Raw genomic sequence first — 16,869 nt, 5'->3', positions numbered from 1 at the left:
CTACAGTACTAGAGGGCTCTTCACCCCAGATGAATGCAAAGAAAATGCCAAAAAAAATGCTAGGGAAGATGAATGCAGTCTTCAGTGTGTTTGTTTTCCATTCTATTCCCTTGAACATATTAGATAGATAAGCAAAAGAGTAGATAACAAACAAACCCATGAACACCAAAAAGAGAACCATAGTTGTCATCAGCCCACCATGATAGGATGGTGAAAGAAATCTAATCATGGTAAATATCATTGTGACAAGTGTCATCTAATTTCTTCTTAGGCTTCATCTTAGTCTCCAATTTATTGTAATTTGAGATTGTAAGATAATCCTCACTTACTTGAACTCTCCATAAGGCTAACTCGTCGATTGACATGATCTATTGTTGCCCATTTAAGGTCTTGGTCAACCATTTCACAACTCACAAAGGTTAATCATTAATGTCTAACGTAACCCTGTAATTGTTGGCTTATTAGGGCCTGACCTAGGTTCGGAATTTATTTAGCCAAACAAATCCTAGTACTACTGGCCCTTTCAGCAATTGTCCATAGAGTGTGGACTGAGGTCTCACCCGAAGTAGTATGGGAGGGTGCTAGAACTAGTTTTCCACACCCTGGAGATGTCTGATGAGTTCAAGTGGTCTGCAGTTCGACCCTGCGCACAGGTTGCTTCGTACACTTTCCTACACCTCACAACTTGGTATACTATCTACGCACAACCCTGCTCAAGGGCCAATCAGTGTGCTTCTGGGTTATTACCCAAGACTTTACTGGTATTTGAATGTTAGTGATTATCTTAGCTTCAAGTTCTACTTAACAACATAAATCATTCATACAGGTGTGCGCAGTAAATAAACAGTATATATGCAAATTAAACATGTATTGAACCAAGAACATATACACAAAATTATGATAAAACTTCTCTTTATTAGTTCCTTCCTCGGTCACAAATTCAACTCCGCCCTACGTACTTAGTTGTAGGGGTCTGCGCACTCAGCTGCAAACTACTAGGCCTCTGTGCACTCAACTGCAGAGCCTTCTCATACTCTACGACCCAAAGGCACACTTCGCACTATGACTCGATCACTTAGTATTTTCCTGCTCCTCTTCTATTATTTATCCCCCTTCTACACTTAGAGCCTCGCTCTATTTATAAAATCCCATGGTCTGTGGACCCTGGGTAGGTCTATCTAGCCAACATTACATTAAAAAACTAGGGCGGACAACCCTATGACTCTATTATTCTTTCGTGCTCTGCGCCCACAATTCGTGGAGCTTTACAACAAAATTTTGTCAAAACTTGGACTTTGAGCCCTAAAACATGCCTTGGGGGGGGATTCCATGCCCAAAAATCCCCCAACACAAACATTGTGACTTGCCCTCGAGTCACTTTGTCGGCACGACAATCTTTGTGTGGATTCCCTCCAACTATTCTCGAACTGTGCTGAGGTCAACGACGCACTGAGCTACTGCTTGTTAGATGTGTTGCATCTACTATTCTAAGACCTCTGCGTCTGAATTTATTTACTTCATCTCTACGAGTATTTGTTGTATATGTTTATAGTCCCACGCCTTTGTTCGGATACTTGGAGCACGAATACTATACCTTTTCCGGTTAGTCAAATAGCCAGGCCACCCGTGTAGGGATTCAAGTGGCTGCCATTCACCTTACCAGGGAAAGCTTCTCCATTTAGTTTTACTAGTTGTACTGCACCTCCATCTGTGACCTCCTCAACCACGTATGGTCCCAGCAAATGCATTCTGAACTTTCCCTGGAATTTTCAAACTTACTGTCATACAACAACACTAACTCATTCACTTTGAAGGTATGCAACTTAATATGTCGATCATGCCATGCCTTTTCATGACACTTTTGTACTTGCTCATGAAAACCAGCCAAGAATTGTTCCTCCTCAAGTTCTTCCAATTGTACGAGCCTTTCTTCAAGAGCTTCGTTGTCCGTCATACTTGTGAGGGCTGCGATGTGCAAACTGGGTACAATATACTCCATTGGTATGACAACTTCCACACCATAAACTATCCGGAAAGATGTTTGTCCCGTAAGTTTCTTACATGTTGTCCTATAAGCCCATAATATTGTAGGTATGCACAGGTCCCAATCACTTCATTGTGCGTTGCATACTTTGGTTAGTGTAGTCTCCAATATTTTGTTGAATGCTTCTACTATCACATCGGCTTGTGGGTGATATGGTGTGATTTTCTAATGATACACCTAGAACCCTTCTATGAGCACGCTAATGGTTTCATTCAGAAAATGTGTACCGTGATCACTCATTAAGATTTTTAGACAGCCAAATGAGGTCAACACGTTTTCAAACAAAAACTTTGTAGCTGTAATGGCCGTGTAGTCTTTGACCAACTGCACTTCCACCCAGCGTGTCAGGTACTCCATTGCAGTGATGATGTAGTGCGTGCCCATTTTTCCCTAGGGTTTGATAGGTCCCACAAAGTTGATTGCCCACTTTTCAAAGGGCTACAACTTCATTTGTGGATTCAAAGGCATTTCATCCCTTCGTGATGGTTCATCAGTCCCTTGACATATATCGCAAGCCTTATAGTGTGCTTTTGAATCCCGATGAAGAGTTGGCCACCACAACCCTACACAGAGAATATTTTGTGTGGTTGCCCATCTTGCATAGTGTCCTCCTGCAGTGCCCCCATGTGCTTCCATGAGGATTTGAATTCATTCAAATTCATGTACTTACCTGCACAATATTTCATCATTTCCCTTTTTGTATAGGTGCCCCGCGATGATAGAAAAATATGTCGTGTGTACCACTAATTCTTTCTTATTTTGGATGGAGTATTCCTTCGGTGCAGTCCCTGTTTTTAGAAATTGCATTATATCTTCAAATTGTCCATCCGTGACGTGCAGAGAAAAAATCTTAGCATTAGGTAATCCTTCCTCCAGATTAGTAGGTTCCTTGCCCATCTCAATACACAATAAGCGTTCTGGTCCTGCGTTCAGGCGTCCTAACTTTACCACAACCTCAAAGTCATATTCTTGGAACAATAAGAGCCACTTGCATATGGCCCCCCCAACACAAGCTTATTAACCAGGTATTTCAGTACGGAATGGTCTGTATACATCTTGAAATTTCCTCTAAGCAAACAGTGTTGGTATTTTTGGAGTCCGTACACCATAGCCAGTCCCTCGTGCCCGATTATGGAATAGTTATTTTTGGCTTTAGAAAATCTACGCCTCGTAAACACGATAGGGTGAACCAAGCCCTCTCTGCCCTCTTGTGTGAGCACCACTCCCAACATGATACACAATGCATCAACATGGACATGAAACTCCACATCCCATTTTGGGAAGACGAGGATTGGAGAGGAGGCCAATTTCCGCTTCCGGACATCCAAGATTTTCATGCAATCATCATTCCAGCAAAATGTGACATCCTTTTTCAATAGTTTCTCCACCGGCGCGGTGATTTGGGCATAGCTTTTGATGAACTTCCTATAGTATCTTGTGTGTACCAAGGTAGCACACAACTGTTTAACACTTCGTGGTGCTTCCAAATTCAGAATTACTACAATCTTCACGGGGTCCACCATTATTCCCTGTTTGCAGACCACATGTCCTAGTAGGTTCCCAAAGGGCATGAGGAACATGCACTTCTTAAGTTTCAACGCAATTTGGTGTCATTGGCAAGTATCTAGCTGTTATAGACATTTTTGTGCCTTACAGCATTGAGTATAAAATGTCCATAATCTAAGGGATCCAAAGTCCCTAAACATGTTGTTCCTACCCCTAGAGGAACAAGGCTAACAAACCACAGCAATTCACAAAAGTTCTCCACCAAAAACTGCTCAAAAACAAGTCAATTCAGGATCATTTCAGTGGCTACACTAGCTGTTTGCACTGAATGTCAAAGCCAACACTGGCTACCTGCGTTGAATGTCAAAGGGAACACTGGCTACCTACGCTGAACGAGAGTGGACATGTGACAAGCTCATTTCTCGAGGTGTCAGAACCCAGGAAGCTTCCAAAATGACACTTGCCTCAGGGAATTTGACTGGTGATGAGTAAGAGGTTCCAAATCTCCAAGTGGAAGCAAGAACCTCCAAGTGGAATCAAGAACTGACAGAGGGAGAGGACACTAGTCAGATCTCAATCTAACTCATCCTCTCTCCAAACATCTATATATGGATCTCTCTTCCATGAGATCTAGAGGCTGGAATTTTGTTATTGCAAAGAATTGTTGTTGGTTTGAGATTGGAATCATTGGGTGCTTAATGCTTTGAAGGGGGTGAAGATAGGAATTCCATTTGCTGGGAAGGAGATGCTGGATTGGAGCCCTCTGGGTTGTATCTCTTCCTGAACCTTGTTATTCATCAATAAAGCTATCTTGGTTTCTCCTATATGCTGATGTATTCTTGATGTATGATTTCATTAGTATGTTTAGTTTATTTCTAATCCTGAACTAGTTATGAATATGAATCCATGTCTTGCGTAGTGTTCTCTTCTTGTGATCTTGCAGAAACCTCCTGAAGGTGGGTGAGCAAGAAGGCAAGTAGCTGGGAACTCTCCAAGAGAAGAGAAGCCGGATCGAGGAACAAACGGAAGACACCGGTTAGTCCATCCATCTCTCTCTTCATTCTTGATTCATAAAGGAAGAATACTAGAATAGCTATCTCTGTTTGTTGCTAAGGCACTGTCACACCTTAGGTGGATAGGATCGTCCTGCATAGGCATTTTTCCCCACAACAAATTGGCGACTCCGCTGGGGAGATCTGTTTAGTCATTTTATTTTTGTTCCTATCATTGTTTGTTTCATAGACTTGACAGCAACAATCGAACTGCATCTGTTATTCCCAGATGCAAAGTAGATAGTTGCTTCTTTGATCCAATCACTGGACTTGTCTATGATCTGAACAATGGACTCACAAATGATTTGATGATCCTTTGTGATAGATATTAGTACTCCCTCAAAGCATCCCTTTGATTGTACCTTGCTTGTCGCTTTTATTTGGCCTGAAACAGTAGATTAAATAGCAATATGTGACTCAGAACCCAGTGAGAAACTCTCGTTTCTCCTTCAGCGCGATAGCTGTGAAGAGGTTCTGGATTTCAACGCAGGTCCCGTGAAGGCTACCTGCGCTGAATGTCAAAACCCCTGTGTTGAGGTTGCGCTGAACCAATTTGGCCTTGTGCAGCTGGGGTTCTCTGCTCTGTTTTGCCCTGTTTTGATGTTTGATTTTTGCTGCCTGTAACCAGCATAGGTACCAGTCTGATAACTCCTTTTCTCTACTTAAATTCCGCCTCCTTTTGTACAAAAATATTGTGAGTGTTTTTATGTGTTTGTGGCGTCATTCGCAGTTTTCCTTGTAGGTTTTAACCCTATACAGAAATTACTTGCATACGAATTCTTAAACAAAGAAAATAAACAATGCGAGAGCATAACCCATAAAACACATATGCACAGAGATTTTTCCCTGGATCCCAAAACCGGGACTACCAGCTTGATTTTTCATTATGTTCCTTTCAATGTTACAATACATATTTATACATGTCGAAGCATCCAATACCATGGACCGAAAAACCATCGCGTCCAATACCATGTGTGAAAATCATGCACAAAACCATAGGTAGGTTCGCCCAACCTAATATAGGGTCCAAAAAAAATTTTCCCGGGGCACTACCCCGGACCCTGTAGAGGGGGGCTACCCGCCCCCCTCAAACCCCCCGGACAGGGGGGGCTGCTGCCCCCCTGCGACCCCCCCGCTGCACAATCGGCGCAACGAAGGGGGGCTACCGCAATAGTCGTTTCACTACGTCGGTTAGTCGTGGAAAGAATATAACACAACCCAACAATCTCCCACTTGTTGTTTTCTTTCCACAGGGGGCCACATGAGAGCTTAGTCATTTTTCCAGCCCTGAAACACCCATTGTTTCTCTACACCAAGAGAACTTCTCAGAGCTCACAGATTTTGTCAATGCATCTGCAGTATTCTTCAAAGTGTCCACCTTTACCAGCAACACCTTTTTGTCTTCTATCATATCCCTCACAAAGTGATACTGAACATCAATGTGCTTTGTCTTTGAATGATAAGCAGGGTTCTTTGCCAAGAAAATTGCACTTTGGCTGTCACAGTCTATTCTTATAGCTCCCTGTACTAACCCCATACTTGAACACAATCTCTGCAACCAAACTGCTTCCTTCACAGTTCTGGGATCATCATCAGTAACAGACAAAGCAAAAATTGAACTGAAAGCAGCTGGACTATACCTTTCTGGCTGCCTTCTTTCTCGACCTGATCTTCTCACAGCCAGAGTTTGTGGCTCTTCATCTTCTAATTCCTCCTCTGCTGCAGAGTCTGATTCTTCCTCCTTTGGCTCAAACTCTATCTTCTCAGGTTCCTTTGGTTGGACTTCAGATTGAATAACATCTTTTACCTCTTTGAACACCACATCTCAGTTGTACACAACCTTCCATGTGACTGGGTTCCAAAGCTTATAACCCTTTAAACCATCCGTATACCCAATAAAGATGCACTTTTCAGATTTACTATCCAACTTGGTTCGTTTCTCCTTTGGAACATGTACATATGCATCACATCCAAATACCCTCAGATGTGAAAGAGAGGGTTTCTTACCAGTCCATACTTCTTGTGGAGTCTTATCCTCCAACGCTGATGAGGGTGATCTGTTGATCAGGTAACGTGCAGTATCCACCGCCTCTGCCGAGAATTCTTGTCCTAACCCGGCACCACTGAGCATGCTTCTTGCCCTTTCCATCAACGTCTTGTTCATTCTTTCTGCGACTCCATTTTGCTGAGGTGTATATGGAGTAGTCTTCTGCCGTGCTATACCACACTTCTTACAAAATTCTTCAAATTCCTTGCTGCAAAATTCTCCACCATTATCTATCCTCAGCACCTTTATCTTCTTCTCTGTCTGATTTTCCACCAGAGCCTTAAATTCTTTAAACCCGTCAAAGACTTCAGATTTCTTCTTAAGGAAATATATCCATGTATTCCTTGAGAAGTCATCTATGAATGATACATAGTACACAGACTTACCCAGTGATGGAACCTTCACAGTTCCAAGCACATCACTGTGCACAAGCTCTAATATTTGTTTCGTCCTCTTACCACCAGAGGGGAAACTCACTCGATTATGCTTCCCATACACACAATTTTCACAGAAATCAAAATCTAGAGAGCTATCATTCATACCTTCTACCATACCTTTACCATGAAGTATTCGAAGGCCCTTCTCTCCAATATGTCCAAGCCTTTGATGCCACAACATGGTCTTATCTCCAGAGACCACTAGATTTTCTACTCCATTTTCAGGAACCATAGAACTATTGCACCCATCAACAATAGTGCTACCTTGCAGCTTGTACAGAGTTCCAATCCGAACTCCCCGCATCAATATCAGTGCTCCTCAAACCATCTTGCAGGTATCTTTCTCGAACACCGTCTTTACACCTGCATCATCCAACTTGCTTACAGAAATCAGATTTCTGGCCAATGCAGGAATATGTAGAACACCCGGAAGTGTTCTAACCCTTCCACCTTGCAACTTCAACTTTACTCTTCCCCGACCAATGATTCTAGCCTTCCTATCATCTCCTAAGGAGACATCACCACCATCGTATTTCTCATACTCGCAGAACCACTCTCTATGGGGAGTGAAGTGAAAGGATGCACCTGAGTCAATCAGCCATGCCTCATGATCTACATGTGTACTTGAAGAAGCCAAGTAAACATCCCCACCTTCATCTGAGGTGGTTTTCGCCTCTGCAAAAGGAGCATCATCAGATCCCTTTCCTTTATCAGGAGCTTTAGATTTACAATCCCTTCTGAAGTGCCCTTCCTTTCTGCATTTCCAGCACACCACCTTTGTAGGTTTTCCTGGAGATTTAGACCTCCCTCTAGATTTAGATCTCCCACTCGATGACTTATTTTTGTTTCTGTTCTGGGACCGTCCTTGTACAGACAAGGCATCACCATTCTGGTTTTCCATATTCTTCTGTCTCATCTCCTCCGTCAGCAAGGCTGAGAATATTTCATCAAACTGCAAAGCCGTTGCATTGCTACCTATTGCAATAACCAGACTATCCCATGAATCTGGTAGAGAACACAATAGACTGATGCACTTATCTTCATCTGAAATTTTAATATCAACAGATAATAATTGACTTACCACAGTATTAAACGCATTCAGATTCTCTGTCACCGAGTCTCCATCTTTCATCCTCAGGTTATACAGCTTTTTCCGCAGGAACAGTTTATTCACCAGAGACTTAGATTGGTACAAAGTCCCTAACTTGACCCACAAAGCCTTTGCCGTAGCTTCCCCTGATACATTCAGCAATACTGAATCTGAGACACACAATCGTATTGTGCTCTTTGCCTTCCGATCCAATTTCTTCCATTCTTCATCGGTCACTCCCGATGGTTTAGTACTCGGAGCTACCGCGATCCACTGATCTTTATCGACCAACAGATCCTCCATCTTGAGTTTCCACAACTCAAAGCTCTGACCATTGAACTTCTCAATCTCGATCTTTCCACTGCTCGTCATCTTCTTTCACCACCAGAATCGATCTCGCAGATCTCCCACTGAACAGGGTCTACCACAGGCCCGAGCAAAACCCCTCAGCAACAAAGGCGTCCCCTTGAAGCCAAAACAGCTCCGATACCAAATGTAGGTTTTAACCCTATACAGAAATTACCTGCATACGAATTCTTAAACAAAGAAAATAAACAATGCGAGAGCATAACCCATAAAACACATATGCATAGAGATTTTTCCCTCGATCCCAAAACCGGGACTACCAGCTTGATTTTTCATTATGTTCCTTTCAATGTTACAATACATATTTATACATGCCGAAGCATCCAATACCATGGACCGAAAAACCATCGCGTCCAATACCATGTGTGAAAATCATGCACAAAACCATAGGTAGGTTCGCCCAACCTAATATAGGGTCCAAAAAAAAATTTGTGCCTTACAGCATTGAGCATAAAATCTCCATAATCTAAGGGATCCAAAGTCCCTAAACATGTTGTTCCTACCCCTAGAGGAACAAGGCTAACAAACCACAACAATTCACAGAAGTTCTCCACCAAAAACTGCTCATAAACAAGTCAATTCAGGATCATTTCAGTGGCTACACTAGCTGTTTGTGCTGAATGTCAAAGCCAACACTGGCTACCTACATTGAATGTCAAAGGGAACACTGGCTACCTGCGCTGAACGAGAGTGGACATGTGGCAAGCTCATTTCTCAAGGTGTCAGAACCCAGGAAGCTTCCTAAATGACACTTGCCTCAGGGAATTCGACTAGTGATGAGTAAGAGGTTCCAAATCTCCAAGTGGAAGCAAGAACCTCCAAGTGGAATCAAGAATTGACAGAGGGAGAGGACACTAGTCAGATCTCAAGCTGGCTCATCCTCTCTCCAAACATCTATATATGGATCTCTCTTCCATGAGATCTAGAGGCTGGAATTTTGTTATTGCAAAGAATTGCTGTTGGTTTGAGATTGGAATCATTGGGTGCTTAAAGCTTTGAAGGGGGTGAAGATAGGAATTCCATTTGCTGGGAAGGAGATGCTAGATTGGAGCCCTCTGGGTTGTATCTCTTCATGAACCTTGTTATTCATCAATAAAGCTATCTTGGTTTCTCCTATATGCTGATGTATTCTTGATGTATGATTGCATTAGTATGTTTAGTTTATTTCTAATCCTGAACTAGTTATGAATATGAATCCATGTCTTGCGTCGTGTTCTCTTCTTGTGATATTGCAGAAACCTCCTGAAGCTGGGCGAGCGAGAAGGCAAGTAGCTGGGAACTCTCCAAGAGAAGAGAAGCCGGATCGAGGGACAAACGGAAGACACCGGTTAGTCCATCCATCTCTCTCTTCATTCTTGATTCATAAAGGAAGAATACTAGAATAGTTATCTCTGTTTGTTGCTAAGGCACTGTCACACCTTAGGTGGATAGGATCGTCCTGCATAGGCATTTTTCCCCACAACACTAGCATCAAGCATAAACTTGCTACATGGTGCTTAACCAATCGAAAGATAGTCCAATCATCTAGATAGACCTCTAGGAATTTGTGGATATATTCTTTGAATGCAGCAACAACTATGCATGAAAATATGGCTAGTGCATTCTTCAATCCAAATGGCATAACAGTGTATTGAAAGTAGCCCCATTCAGTCATGAAGCTGGTCTTGCTACGGTCTTCCGACGTGATCTTGATCTTGTGGTACCCTGAGAACCCATATGTGAATGAGTATGCTTCTTTCCCACTGAAATTTTCCAATACTTCATCTCTGAATGGGGTCAGGAATGGGTCATGCACACAGGGATCATTCAATTTCCTAAGGTCCATGCATATTCTTATCTCACCCTTCTTCTTTTTCTCTTGTACTACCATAGGGCTTACCTAGTCATATTCTTCAATTAGCTCAATAATTCTGGCTGCAAGCATTTTATCTAGTTCTACGTAGGCCTTTTCCTTGTACTTTGGATTCAAGTGGTAAGGCCTCTACTCAACCGACTTCACGTCAGGTTTTGAGGTGATATTCATCATCCCTAAGTCACCAATGATCCCCTTTAAGTCCATAATCTTGGTCGGGAATAAGTCTTGGTACTCACAAAGTAACTCAGCAACCTTATCCACTGTGGAATCATCCCAATAGTCACCACATTGCATACTTTGGTTCAGACTTCGTCCCAATGTTTACCTGCTTCGTTTTTAGGAGTGTGGTGATGTCAAGATCTTCAATCAATGATGCTTTAACTACGCGATAGCCTTTAATTTTTGGAATTTTGATTTTTCATGGATCCTCATCATCTTCCTCAATATTTACATTGTAACATTCCAGCGCGCAGCTCAACTGGGTCGCCCATTCTGGCTGAAGCACTTCCGTTGGCTCCTGGGGTATTAGAAAGATAGCTGATTTTATTGCTTGTAGCACATCATCAACAGTATCCCACCATCGATCCTCAAATGTGAAGGTTAAGAAGAATCCTTTGTGCAAGATATCCCATTCATTCGTTCCATGGCGGAGCTCTCTCTCATTATACCAATTCATGGGTATGATATCTAGGGTATGAAAGAATAGATGCACCCACTCAGGTTGCGGCTCTTCCCCATAGATCTTGGTCCATTTCACGAGGTGTGCACATGGATCATTCCATCCATCATACTTGTCCGTTAGCTGCATTTGAGGCTTTCCAAACCGCATGCGCATCATCCTTCTGCATTCACGCCAGTCCTCAAATCTTCTTTGATGTGTACCCCATCACCCTATGGGTGTAGTGTGAAGTGACCTATTCAGAGCATCGAAACATTGTTGTTCAAATACTTCTCTTTGAAATTTTTTTAGGAAATCATCCACCTCATTCAATCCATCATACATAGGTAGATCTCTTACTTTTGTTTCCACACAATGTAGTGACCTTATCATTATGTTGCAATTGAGCGTGGTTACCTCATGTAATTGGTTTTGCCATCGTTCTCTCTTTGTGCCTGAATCTGAATTGCAGGAGATTTTGTGCTCCCATGAGATCCTACCATCCGCAGTTGGATTCATCCAGTACTGCTCCCACGAAGTTATCTTGTAAATACAGTCTAGATCGTCATTGCTATCATAGTCGTGCACTGGCTTTGTGTAGAGTGATCCTTTCGCAGCGTCTAAAGGTACCACTAAGCGCAGTGACTTTTCTCAAAAATCATTTTGCGCTTATTTAGATTTATCACTTCATTCATGTTAGTGGCCTAGTCTATTCGCAGTAGCGTGGGATAGGGATTGTTGTCATCAACAATCTCTATCACTTTAAAATCTGCAATCACACTCACACCTTTGATATCCACCATTATTCCCTACAATCTTCCCATACGTAGGATCTTTTTCTAGTTCACCAGTCATAGCTAGATCGGTGACCATTATAGTGCAAGCCTACCCATATGCTCCCATGTCTACTTTGGTAGGATGTTAGCATCCAATCCTATATCTAGAATCACTTGATCCATTTCATATTTCCTGATTTGTGCATTCAATATCATTTCCCTTCTTGTTCGCGTTGTGTGCTTCCTGAGCATCCGGACTACATGTGGTTCTCCTATCGTGGTCCTAGCACATCTAGTGATGAGTTCTTACAGTCCCTTCATAGCTTTGCTATCATGCAACAACTTCATGCATCTCTCCAAAAAGGTAGTAAGCATTGATGGGTCCATTTCTAGTTCCAGTTTGTCTTTACTACCTAAAGTGGAGCCCTCCGTGAAGCTCTTCTTAGCTTCCATGAATGTCTCCTTAGCGTGCTCCAAATCAAATTATAGCTCCTTCATTGGAGCCTTGCGAACCCATGCACTCTCTTCGGGCTAATTGCCTTTTTCATCTCCTATCTTAATACCACTTTGTAGAACGATGTTTACATTCAGGTCTTCCTCGCATGGCTCAGACCTCATAATTTGTAAGTTCTGAGTCAAGGGAGGTTGGAGTGTTCCTTTATTGTGCAGCCTCGCTATCAGTGTGGGACAGTCCTTTGTCTCGTGATCAAACAGGGTACAATATAAGCACGATTCTCTCATTATATTTGTACAATCGCAGGCATAATGCCTTGGCCCTCTGCAATTGTAATAGATCAATTGTCCACAACCTCTTCCTGGTCCCATTATACCTTGACCTAATTTGTGCCCCTGAAATGCAGTGCATGCCATCCTTGCATTTAGACCAAGGGCTCGCATTTTGGTATGCACTCTATAGGTAGGAGTCCAATCCATCATCAGTTCATAACTTCTACAGGCACAATCATCGTGGTCTACTCACCTGTAGAAATTACATAACAACTGTTGGGATGTATGTGTATAGTTTTGTAATTGATGGCAGTTATTTGTACCATAGTGTAGGCACCATGCTCGGTCCTGCTTGTGCCTCCAGTCTCAATGGCATTGGCCCTCCTCCCACCAGGTAGTTCAGGAAGACTGGACAATGTCCCTTGTCATGTCCCTGGCCTTTGCACTTTACGGACCATACCTCCTCGCATGCTTCTGGGTGAGCTGTCCTGTAATGTTTCAAACTTTTCATCTCGAGGCACAGGTTTTTCAACTGCGTGTGGATCTGTTGAACTCCTAGGTTTCAATCTTGTATTAGGGTCTTGTCTAGTCTCATTGCAATCTCCAAGGGCTCAGCCTGAGTGGATAGCTTCTGCTATGAGAATGCAGTCCTTAGATGCGGCATTAGTGACACTACAAACCATGCACAGTGTTTTCCATCCATCAAGGTCATGTTAGCTTCACAAATCATACCCTTCATTGTTTGATCCAGCTCCCAGGGGGTCTCGCTTGGAAGCATCGTGATCTCCTTAAATCCAATAATTGACTGCGTCTCTAACTTTGTCCTGCTAAATTCCTTGTTTAGCGCGGCTTGGATATTTGTGATCCCTGTGTTTGGATGGTCATTGGAATGCTTAATGTCCCACGTCATTGCGCGATCCTGCAAAGCGCTGACCAGTGTTACTTTCTTTATATTGGCATATGTGACTCCTTGTGCTTCCCATGCAGCCTTTCCCATGAACCAAAACTAGCTCAAGTCTTTGTTCCATACTCTTTTGAAGACCAATAACTTTATTGCGCTTGCAATATTGAACTATGGTGGTGGTGGAGGTGGTGTGGGTGAAGATGGGGGTGAAGATGGTGAAACTGGTGACAAAGCTAAGGTTATGGTGATAGAGGTTAGAGCATTTGAAAGGATAGCATACTTGACTATTGAGCATTGTCTCAAATCATAAGAAGTTGGCAAGAAGGGAGAGAGAGAGAGAAGCTGGAGGGGTAAGGGAAGGCTCATATAACAGATGGTGTATGGAGAATGAAGATACCCTCAAAGGTCTTCCCGAGACCTTCGACAAACTGTAAGACTATCTACAACTGTCACAAAGTTACATGCATGTTCATAAACAATAACTAACTATGAAAGTAGGAGAAGTAGATTACCTCAAGCCTCCGTGTAGATTTACTGGAGAGCAAAATGCAGCTAGGTGGAAGTCCCTTGAGCGAGCTCCAGATCAAGTCCAGCACGTAGAAGGGACAAGCATAATCACATCATACAACTTTGATAACTAATACATGAATACATAAAAGAACATATAGTTACACATAACTAAGCTACTCATGCTAAAAGGTATTGGACAAACAAATGAATGAATGATAGTGCCAACACCACGGAGTAGACAGTACAACTACAGTTCTATATTAATGTTGGAAGAGTGATTACAACCATCTGTTGTATCAGCCTTCCTTTACCCCTCTAGCTTCTCTCTCTCTCTCCCTTCTTGCCAACTTCTTATGATTTGAGGAAATGCTCAACAATGAAGTATGCTATCCTTTCAAATGCTCTAACCTCTATCACCATAGCCCTAGCTTTGCTTATGTAGCAATTGAGTTAGGATTTCCAAGTTCCTCCTTGAGTTCCCTAGGGTAAAAGAAATGAAGTTGCCATGCTTTTAAACTCTTTCCCATTTGCCTCCTTCATTATGATTACAAATCCTCCAAATAGGTCGAATTTAGATGTTTCCTTGCTTTTCTTAAGTGATTTTAGGAACAAATATCTAGATATTTATGACTCAATTTATTCCTTTGACCCTTAGAACTTCAATAGGATTCACTAACGATATTCCTGAACTAGCAACTTGAGTTAGTTGGGTCACTAATGCACCCTTAGGCTTGTAGAGAAGCTTTATAAAGCAGGTTGTCAGTGCATAGCCAGCGTTAGTGTGGAAACGAGGCATGTGATCTTGGTATTTGCTTCAGCTATCATATCTTTCCCCTATGAGTTGATGAGGGGGTGAATTTACTGTATAACATGCACTCCCCTTTATTTATTATATTTACATCAACCCCTAATAATTTTGTTCATGCAAGCTATCTGAAAAGCCTGCAGGTTGTACAAATCTTCTATAGAAATTTTCAAAATGTGTGGTCTATTGATAATGATATTAGGGGGAGGATCATAATGGAAGCAAACCATGAACATAGTAAAAACGTAAACAATTTGGGGGGAGGCTCATAATGGAAGCAAACCATGAACATAGTAAAATTGTCCACAATTTTACTTTTTATAGCGCCATCAATAATATCTTTGCAACTATTTTCAGATCATTGTATTCTTGCTTCTTATGCTTGGAAAGCATTTTGGCTTTTAAAAATTCCAAGATACATGAGGAGCAATTCATCATCTTTTGACAATTTTGTTTTCTTTACCTCAGGCTCTGCACTAAAATCTCTACCATGAATAGTAAGATCTTTCATACCTTGTATGCCAATCACCCAAAACCCTTGTGACATTTAACTAACAATTCAAATAAACTTCATCAATATGTCCTCCTAATCCTTGAATATGTTTTCTCTATCTTGTGCAACAAGGCCTGTGATCCCTTGACATTTCTACAGCCTATCCATGCCTAAGCAACAAAACTTGACAGTTTCCAACATTTACAACAAGTAGAGTTCTCCCAGAAACCATTGTAGTTAGGGTTGTTGTACTTGATCAAAGAACAATGTGAAGTAAACAATCCTTAGCAAATGTTTGTCTGTCTCTATAAAAAAAATTCTAATTTCTTTCTCCAGTTCTAATGGAAAATCAAGATTCTCTACAATGAACCTGGATAGATTGTCATTAACAAAATGGGTAGCATGTTTTCCTCCATGTCCATCATACACCCTATAGAATACAATAGGACATTGACCAAAGGAACTCTGGTCATATGTTTTTGGAAAAATCAACAATGCATAAATTTGCGGCTTCCATTTTTTCATGACATCCTATATCATACTAGAATTGAGAGTGGAGGATTGGCTTAAACTCTGTTGCCAAACATTCTCTATTTTTATTTCAAACAGTGTTGGAAGTCATCATCCAATATATGTATTACCACTCCATGACACTGATAGAACCCTTCAAATCTTAATAGCAATATACTTCTGTAGCATTCACCTTATAATAGCATGCCCAAGGTGGAAGTTCTAATACCTTTTCGAGGCTGAAGTAGTTGTACACAATACCATTATAATGGTTGAAATGATGTTGCTTGATGACCTAAAATGTTGAAACTACCTACAGAAGGCCCTCTTGCAAAAGTATTTTTGTGCAACTGCTATCATGTTAATAGTTATTTTCCCACTACACAGGAATAACTCCAACCATTTGTTCCTTCTATTTGTTGCTTGCATTTTCCTCATTTAATGTTGATTAATAATAAACCAATATTTTCTAGATTAACACAGCCATGGAAAAACATCTTGAACTTGCCTTAGATAAGGATGATATCTATAATTTGTTCTTGGAAATAATACTTGTACTAACTACTTGAATATATCATTGTTTTATGACTACCATTTCTAATCTGCCAGTGAATACTCTTCGGAATAATTTGAAATCTAAAGGTCAACAAAATAAAACAACATGAGATGACCTCACCCAGTGTTTTATTGATCCAATGAGCCTTGGAGAAAACACAAAAAAGGTGAAGGCCAATTCTGTCTTCAACAAGCAATGATACAAAAACAATCTTTTTCTAGCTTGGTGCTTTTCCTTGTTCCAAATTGAGGAACAACAATTTTCTTTAGGCCCTTTGATTTTGTGTATGGACAAGATAAAGGCCTTTTTCCCACATTTAAATCTGACTTTGATTTCAAGTTGTTAACCTGGTAAATCGAGTTCCTTCTCATTTGGTTTCAAAACTTTAGATTTCACTTACTCAATCGTGATCAAAACTAATGGTGTATGAACTTTGAACATGCTGGGATACATGGAGGACATTGAACATGTTGGCACTTGTCAACCTCTTACTCATTCAGCTGAAATTAGTGTTAAAGGTTCATGTTTAAAATC

This window comes from Pinus tabuliformis, chromosome Q (genome assembly GCF_031772625.1).
Source record: "Pinus tabuliformis cultivar Carrire ecotype Pingquan chromosome Q, CPIR1, whole genome shotgun sequence".
Lineage (NCBI taxonomy): Eukaryota > Viridiplantae > Streptophyta > Pinopsida > Pinales > Pinaceae > Pinus > Pinus tabuliformis.
The sequence above is the reverse complement of the archived record's forward strand: the minus strand, read 5'-3'. Positions refer to the sequence as shown.